We start from the raw sequence: 9,930 nt of genomic DNA on the forward strand, positions 1-9,930 counted from the left end.
GCAATTGAGTTGATTTTAAAGTTAAGAAAATAATTGAGGGTTCTGCCTGCATCTTAGCTTTCCTTGTAGGCCCACCAACTGTAGCATCTTCCCCAGAGTAGAATCAAAGGGAAACCTTTTCAGCAGGAATCATGGAGGCCTGTCAATTTATTCAGCAAGTTCCTACACACTGCTCTCTTTGCAAGTAACCAGAGGTTATTAGTAAGTCTTACTACGCAATGGCCTCTGGAAAATACAAAACTAAGGTCTTCTTTATTCTATAAGCCTTGGAAGGACCTAAGAACTGCTGTCTCATCTTGTTTCAATATTTTGTATATGTAATGACAATTTCCAAATCTATTGTGTATCACCTAATTTGTTACTGGAGGAAGTGGTCGACAATCTTTCTGCCTGAAGCTAGTCATTTCCTATTATATTTTTTAAACCTATAATCATCCCTGAATATAAACTAAAAGGTGTAAACAAATTATAGTCTGCTTGTGCTCTTAGCCTTCACATATTTGTTCCACAGTCAATGATAATTTCACGCATTTCTCTTCACTGATTTTATGTGCCACAAATATTACTTGAAGTCAGGTTCACTATGTGAGTGAACCCAGGAATCTTCCAAGTAAGGAAAGTGGTAACATAGCTGAATTAATCATTATTCCTCTATGTTGTCAAACCTAAAAAAAATTAAGGTTTATTCTTCATGTCCAAATGTCACATATACCATATATTGTGACAGCATATTTAATAATTTCATTAATCTTTTCACACACCACATATTATAAATCAGGAAAAAGTTTTCAGAAATTTTTCTAAAGGAAATCAATATTTAGAATTTATAGCTTGGGTAAATCTCAAATATCCTTTTTACTTCAACTGCTGAAAATGGTTATGTCTAAAGCAATTATTTCTGCAAGCTTTAAAAAATATTAGCCTTCCCAGATCCCAAACCACTAGGCACTGTCTTATTAAAAGCATTCTTGTAAAGTTCATTGTTTAGAAAGAACAAGTATATTTGGGGTGTCTCATTTTTATCTAAACTTTCAACTTGTCTTTATGTTCTCTCTATATTTTTAATCATGTTTCAATCAAAGAAACTTTATCATACATGTGTTTTACATGAGTATTTTTTCCTTGTGAAATTTTGAGGTGGCCATATTGACATTCTGCTTTTAATTTATCCCCTTAATATATAAGAGGTCCCAAACAGGGCTTTTCTTTTTAAGATTCACAGACTAAGTGTAATTTAATAAGTAAACATTAGATTCTATAGACTATTTTATTTAGTGTAATGAATGCAATTGTACCATATAATTTTACAGTAATTAGAATAATGATATAATCTACTCTTCATTATTTTCCCCTGTTGTAATATTTATATTTTTCTAAACATCTTTTGGCTCAAAAGCAATATAATGTCCTTTCTAAAGTTATCTGGATAACATTCTCCCGATAGTCACATTAACTCTTAATATAATGATTAAGCTTTTTGAAATTTCTCATTAATTCCATATTAACACCTTTATTAATCTTCAGTACTTATTATAGCATTTGACTTTGGCAATGTTAAAAATACAGTCACCTACTCTTCAACAGACTGTTAGCATTTCAACATATAAAGCTCACCATCAGATTTTGCACTTTTCGAGATACATCTAGAATTTAGAACACCTAAACTTGAAAGTAGATATTCAGAGATGAACCGTAACTGTGAATGACATGCCATGTTTCCATTACTGAAGATGGATGCACTGATGCGATGTGGTGGAAACCTACCCAATCGCACAGTCATTACTCATGTTCCGGTCAAAGATGCCCGAAGCCCTGGCCGGTTGGCTCAGCGGTAGAGCGTCGGCCTAGCGTGCGGAGGACCCGGGCTCGATTCCCGGCCAGGGCACACAGGAGAAGCGCCCATTTGCTTCTCCACCCCTCTGCCGCACTTTCCTCTCTGTCTCTCTCTTCCCCTCCCGCAGCCAAGGCTCCATTGGAGCAAAGATGGCCCGGGCGCTGGGGTTGGCTCTGTGGCCTCTGCCCCAGGCGCTAGAGTGGCTCTGGTCGCAATATGGCGACGCCCAGGATGGGCAGAGCATCGCCCCCTGGTGGGTAGAGCCTCACCCCATGGTGGGCGTGCCGGGTGGATCCCGGTCGGGCGCATGCGGGAGTCTGTCTGACTGTCTCTCCCCGTTTCCAGCTTCAGAAAAATGAAAAAAAAAAAAAAAAGAGCCGAATTTGGCCAAACACCGAGCCTGAAGCCAAAAGTCACTGCGCCCCCAGTACACATGCACACAGTTCTCATCCGGGCATTTCCAAAGACCAGGCAGCTACGCGGTGTTCTCATCACTGTGATCATAGATGACTATTTCCACGTGATCATTACCCACCCAGGCCAAACTAGTAATGTTATTTTAAAATTAAAGATGTATTTTATAGTTATGTGGTGTAAATAGGCTGAAATTATTTCGTATTTTTACCACTAATGGCCACCAAAATTCTGAGATGGACGCATTTATTTTTCTTCTTGTCTTTCTCCATTAACATTTATTATTCTTTTCTGTGCTTTGCTTCCCATGTCGCTTGGCCTCAGATTTTCCACTGTGCTGACAGGCCCTTCTTTTTCCTTTCCTGGAAGTCTCCTTGGCTCTCTTTTCTCAAGTCTTGGCCTGATCTTGGCCTGTGTTCCTTCCCTGCAAATGGCTTAGCAGAAAGCAAGCATATTCGACAAAAGTCATATACTATAAAGTCAAAATTACCTTGAACATCTCTCAACTTGCTCCTGATAAAGTACAGTGCACACGGTTTTATACAAGTTTATACCATAATTCTTTTTTGAATTTTTCTGAAATTAGAAGCAGGGAGGGAGTCAGACAGACTCCCACATGTGCCCAACCGGGATCCACCTGGCATGCCCCCTAGGGGGCGATGCTGTGCCCATCTGGGGCATTGCTCCGCTGCAGCTGGAGCCATTCTAGCACCTGAGGCGGAGGCCATGGAACCGTCCTCAGCGCCAGGACCAACTTTGCTCTCATGGAGCCTTGGCTGCGAGAGGGGAAGAAAGAGATAGAAAGGAGAGGGGGGGAAGGGTGGAAAAGCAGATGGGTGCTTCTCCTGTGTGCCCTGATGGGGAATCGAACCCAGGACTTCCACACACCAGGCTGACGCTCTACTGCTGAGCCAACTGGCTAGGGCTATACGGTAATTCTTAGACACACTAATGTTTCAGATGTGGAAACTAAGATTCCAAGAGTCCAAAGGACTCGCTTGGTGTCACAAAGATGGCAGACGTAGGCCCTGGCCGGTTGGTTCAGTGGTAGAGCGTCGGCCTGGCGTGCAGGAGACCCAGATTCGATTCCCTGCCAGGGCACACAGGAGAAGCACCCATCTGCTTCTCCACCCCTCCCCTTCTCTTTCTTCTCTGTCTCTCTCTTCCCCTCCCACAGCCGAGGCTCCATTGGAGCAAAGATTGCCTGGGCACTGAGGATGGCTCTGTGGCTTCTGCCTCAGGCGCTAGAATGGCTCTGGATGCAACAGAGTGACGCCCCAGAGGGGCAGAGCATCGCCCCCTGGTGGGCATGCCGGGTGGATCCTGGTCGGGCGCATGCGGGAGTCTGACTGCCTCCCCGTTTCCAGCTTCGGAAAAATGGAAAAAAAAAAAAAAGATGGCAGATGTTAGAGCAGAATCCAAACCCACATCTTTCTCACTATAAAACTCAGGCTCTGGCCTGACCTGGCAGTGGCGCAGTGGACAGAGCGTCGGACTGGAATGTGGAGGACTCAGGTTCGAGACCCCAAAGTTACCAGCTTGAGCACAGGCTCATCTGGTTTGAGCAAAAGCTCACCAGCGTGGACCCAAGGTCGCTGGCTCAAACAAGGGGTTACTCCAGTGTTTCCCATGCCCCACCTTAACCTTTCTAAAATTTTTTTTTTTTTTTTCATTTTTCTGAAGTTGGAAACGGAGAGACAGTCAGACAGACTCCCGCATGCGCCCGACTGGGATCCACCCGGCACGCCCACCATGGGGCGACGCTCTTCCCACCAGGGGGCGATGCTCTGCCCATCCTGGGCGTCGCCATATTGCGACCAGAGCCACTCTAGCGCCTGAGGCAGAGGCCACAGAGCCATCCCCAGCGCCTGGGCCATCTTTGCTCCAATGGAGCCTTGGCTGCGGGAGGGGAAGAGAGAGACAGAGAGAAAAGCGCGGCGGAGGGGTGGAGAAGCAAATGGGCGCTTCTCCTATGTGCCCTGGCCGGGAATCGAACCCGGGTCCTCCGCACGCTAGGCCGACGCTCTACCGCTGAGCCAACCGGCCAGGGCAACCTTTCTAAAATTTTTATGTCCCCCCCCTATGTAACATACATAATTTTTAACATTAAAAAATTGATTTGTTCACTTAATAAACATAAATGATAGGTTCTAGGAAGAAATCACTATGAAATTGTTAACAAAACATAGTAAGTAAAATTTCAAAACATATAATGAAAAACAGAAATTTAAATTCCAAATAATTTTAATACAGCTACCAAGTTTTCCCTATGAATAACACAATGCACAAGAATCATTTCTGGATTCGCATCTTTCATCAATTTTAAGCAGCCATTTTTATTGCCCATCATATTGGGAGCACCATCTGCAGCACAGGATGTTATATTTTTCATTGGTATATCATTGACATCTAAGTAGTTTTTTAGCTTATTATATATATCTTTGGAGGTAGTGGTGCTTTCTAATCTTTTACAGAACAACATTTCTTCAGCAAAATGTCCTTTATCAATATATCTTATGTAAGTTATCAATACTGCCTCACTGTCTCTCAAAGTTGATTCATCCATTTGCAAGGAGAATTTTCTTGTTTTCAGCTTTTCAATAAGTTGTTTTTCAATATCCTCACTCATTTCGTCTATTCTTCTGCTAACAGTATTGTCACTGAGTGGCATAGCTTTTACATCTTTGTCATCTTTTTCAAGAACCATTTTAAGAAATGCTGATATTGACAGTTTTATTAAATTCTCTCCTATAGTGTGATTTTCTCCAGTTTTAGTGATGAATAAAGAAATTTGATAACTAGCCTCAAGAACACGATTATTAGTTGAAGTATGAGCAGTAAATAGAGACTTTAATGTTCTTTTTTCAAAAATTTTCTTTAAAGTTTTAAAGTAACTCAAATCTGAATTAATATGAGCTCTATATTTCGCCTTCAAATGCGCCTCAAGACGACCTCGTTTCATTGATTCGTTGGTCAAGCATTGCTGGCATAAAAGACAAAAAGGAATCCGCTCATCGTGAACAGTGGGTATGAACCCAAATTTTAAATACTCCTCCGAATATTGACGAGTTTTTTTCTTGCTCGCACCACTCATTTTACTATGGGCTATAAGAAATAAAAATAAGATCAATTAAAAACTAATATTAAAACGCATACTAAAAATTCATATTTATTTAAATGTATATAACACATTTACTACACTACCACCGCAAATCAAAAGGTATCTATATTTTTTCCACTTGACAAAATTTTCTGGAAAGTTATGCTTCTAAAATTAAAATTGTCAAGCATGCACTATTATAGCCCCAATAATATTTATAAAATATTAGTGCTTTCTAGCCCCGATGCAAGAAGTACTTAATAAAGAGTTTAATATTGATAAAAATAAAATCAAATACTTACCAATTATATCTATACAATATATATATGTATATTTATTAAATCAATGAGCTTTTACAGCAGTTTTGACTGACACTTATTTCAAATTAGCACCAGCTGAATGATATGAAACACTACAGAAGTTGCGATGGGCCAATTAGGTGAGAATAACTGCGTTGTTTAGCGACAACAGTGGACACTGGAGAGAATGCTGACTGGCTGACTGGGACAAGGCAGAGGGGAAGCCCTAGAGCAGGGGTCCCCAAACTTTTTACACAGGGGGCCAGTTCACTGTCCCTCAGACCGTTGGAGGGCCGGACTATAAAAAAAAACTATGAACAAATCCCTATGCACACAGCACATATCTTATTTTAAAGTAAAAAAACAAAACGGGAACAAATACGATATTTAAAATAAAGAACAAGTAAATTTAAATCAACAAACTGGCTAGTATTTCAATGGGAACTATGCTCCTCTCACTGACCACCAATGAAAGAGGTGCCCCTTCTAGAAGGGGGCCGGATAAATGGCCTCAGGGGGCCGCATGCGGCCCGCGGGGCCGTAGTTTGGGGACCCCTGCCCTAGAGAGACTACACAAACCACCCAGGAAGTCCATGAGGCCCCCAGACACTGATGAAGAGGGAGGGAGCCCAGTGGCTTTGAAGGCTCATGAACACTCCTAGTTAAGGGCCTGCGGAGAATTTCTCTGTGACAGAACAAAGTGTGGTCAAGTGGTACCACTACAGTTATCAGAATCTTAAGAACTACGGTAAGTTGGGAGGGAAATAAATGGAATTAAAGTGCACTAAGAGGCCTGTATAATCTGAGTGGTGGGTGAAGTTTTTGGTTAACCACAGGCTTATGGAGTTCATAGTGTAAACACTGAAAGAGAAGAAATAGCATTTATATATTTCAAACTAGCAGGTGGAAATAATAGCATTATTTGAAAGAATCTCAATCAATCTAACAAAAATAGAAAAACATAAATAAGTGATGAACATTGGCAGTATAAAAATAAGGTGGGAGGTGTGAATACAAATACATCTGCAATTCCATTAAAAGTAAAAAATAAATGCCTCAGATTAAAAGACAAAGATTGTAATATTGGGTTAAAATACTACCAACTATGTCCTATTTACAAAAGACACATCTAAAACACAACCTTGATACCAAAACCCAACAGGGAGAGTCCAAAAAAATAAATGTACAGGCCAATGTCACTCATAAGATTGGTATGAAATTAAATAAATTATTATCTAAGTGAATCTACAAATACACAGGAATAGGGAAAAGTAGGTATACAGTTGTTCATATGGAAAATAATACAATAATTAATAAATAATGATACAAGATAAACTGTGTTTTGCGTACTCACGGCTGTAAGCCCCCTTCTGCCCCGCCCTGTATAAAAAGGACAGAACTTCATGACCACGTTGGAGTTACATCCAGAATGAAAAGTGTGTTTACTTTTATAAAATGTAATATATGTAATGCACCATATTAACAGGCTAAATGAAAAGGAGCATCTGATGATCTTAACTTCAAAAAAGTGGGTTTTGGCCCTGGCCGGTTGGCTCAGTGGTAGAGCGTCCGCCTGGAGTGCAGAAGTCCCGGGTTCGCTTCCCGGCCAGGGCACACAGGAGAAGCGCCCATCTGCTTCTCCACCCCTCCCCCTCTCCTTCCTCTCTGTCTCTCTCTTCCCCTCCCGCAGCAAGGCTCCATTGGAGCAAAGATGGCCCGGGTGCTGGGGATGGCTCCTTGGCCTCTGCCCCAGGCGCTAGAGTGGCTCTGGTCGCAACAGAGCGACGCCCCGGAGGGGCAGAGCATCGCCCCCTGGTGGGCGTGCTGGGTGGATCCTGGTCGGGCGCATGCAGGAGTCTGTCTGACTGTCTCTCCCCGTTTCCGGCTTCAGAAAAATACAGAAAAAATAAAAAAATAAAAAAAATTAAATTAAATTAAAAAGTGGGTTTTGATAAAATTCCACATTCATCCATGACAATTTTATTTTTGCAAACTAGAAGAAAAATTCTTTAATTTGGTAGAGACTATTTATAAGCAATATAGTCCACAACACATACCGTATTTTTCGCTCCATAAGACGCACTCTTTTCCCCCCAAAAGTGGAGGGGGAACCTGGCCAGGCAGTGGCGCAGTGGATAGAGCGTCGGACTGGGATGGGGAGGACCCAGGTTCGAGACCCCGAGGTCGCCAGCTTGAGCACAGGCTCATCTGGTTTGAGCAAAAGCTCACCAGCTTGGACCCAAGGTCGCTGGCTTGAGCAAGGAGTTACTCAGTCTGCTGAAGGCCCATGGTCAAGGCATATATGAGAAAGCAATCAATGAACAACTAAGGTGTTGCAAGAAAAACTTATGATTGATGCTTCTCATCTCTCTCCATTCCTGTCTGTCTGTCCCTGTCTATCCCTCTCTCTGACTCTCTCTCTTTGTCTCTGTAAAAAAAAAAAAAAAAAAAAAAAAGTGGAGGGGGAAATGCCCATGCATCTTATGGAGTGAAAAACAGTATTTTATTAAATATTTTAACACACCATTTGGTTCAGAATGTTTTTTTTCTTCTTTTCCTCCTTAAAACCCTATGTGTGTCTAATGGTCAGCTGCGTCTTATGGAGCAAAAAATACAGTACTTAATGGGGAAATTTTAAAAGCTTTTCATGTGAAATCAAAATGAGACAATACCTGCCATCACCACCTTTATTCAACACTATACTGGAGGTCCTAGTCAGTGTAATAAGGTAAGAAAAGGAAACAAAATATCTAAGGATTGGATAAAGGAAAGAAAATATTTACATTTTTTAGATGATATGATCATATACACAGGAAATGTAAAAGAATCAACAAATTATTAGAATTAATGAGTGTTTAGCCCAGCTAATCTAGTGTTAGCCCTCTTAATCTCATACTAGATTAAGCCCACATTCCCTTGCTTTTAGTTTGGCAAAACCACAACCTTTAAAATGATACCCTAGAAATTTCTGTGTGCAAAATTTGAAATTCTAAGTTAATAAATATCTGCACCCTCCTCTCAAATTACATAAACACTTTCATTTTTGTCATCCCATTCTTTTTTTTTTTTTTTTTGTATTTTTCTGAAGCTGGAAATGGGGAGGCAGTCAGACAGACTCCCACATGCGTTTGACTGGGATCCACCTGGCATGCCCACCAGGGGGCGATGCTCTGCCCATCCGGGGCGACGCTCCGTTGTGACCACAGCCATTCCAGTGCCTGGGGCAGAGGCCACAGAGCCATTCTCAGCGCCCAAGCCATCTTTTGCTACAATGGAGCCTCAGCTGTGGGAAGGGAAGAGAGAGACAGAGAGGAAGGAGAGGGGGCAGGGTGGAGAAGCAGATAGGCGCCTCTCCTGTGTGCCCTGCCCGGGAATCAAACCCTGGACTTCTGCACGCCAGGCCAACGCTCTACCACAAGCCAACCGGCCAGGGCTTATCATCCCATTCTTGATATGCTATTGTTAATCAGTATTTTAGTCTTATTCTTTTTTATTTTTATTTATTGATTTGAGAGAGAGCGCGCGCATGCAACGGGATAGAAATAGGAAGCATCAACTCATAGTTGTTGCTCCTTGTAGGTCCCTTGACCAGGCAAGCCTTGGATTTCGAACTGGCGACTTCAGCATTCTGGGTCGACGCTTTATCCACTGCACCACCACAGGTCAGGCTTAGTTCTCCCTTTTAAAAAAGCTTTGTAAATTAGACATTAATATTGTATTATATGGTCAATAACTTTTAGATTTACTTACATATCTTACAATTTCCTTGTTCATTTTTTTCCTTTGTGTAATCTCAGACCTCCCAGCAGGGTCATTTTCCTTTTCTTTAAAGTATATATTTAAAATTTTCTTTAGTGAAGCTTTATTGGTAATAAACTCTCTGAGATTCTTCATGTTTTAAAGAACAGTTTAGCTGGGAACAGAATTCAGAGCTGACTGTTATTTCCTCTCAACATATGGAATGTGCCATTGCACTGTCTTCTGGCCTCCTTTGCAATTATTGTTCATTTGTAGGTGATCTCAGATTTCTCTCTGGCTACCTTCAAAAGTCAAAGTCCTCAACCTCATCCAGGAGATCAAGTCCACACTGGAGAAAGGTCACCCGGTGAGGGGAGAGTGGGAAGATCAGAGAAAGGGGACAAACTCATCACCTGAGCAGAGCTGCCCTGCTCTGGGCGGGAAGGGCCTCCTCAGCTTCTTCACCCTTTGCAGGAAGACTCAGAGATCAGATTCAGAAAGAAGGAAACTGGAATTTCTTCCCAACCTTTAGGGACTAAAATATT

The sequence above is a fragment of the Saccopteryx leptura genome, chromosome 2 (genome assembly GCF_036850995.1).
Source record: "Saccopteryx leptura isolate mSacLep1 chromosome 2, mSacLep1_pri_phased_curated, whole genome shotgun sequence".
NCBI lineage: Eukaryota > Metazoa > Chordata > Mammalia > Chiroptera > Emballonuridae > Saccopteryx > Saccopteryx leptura.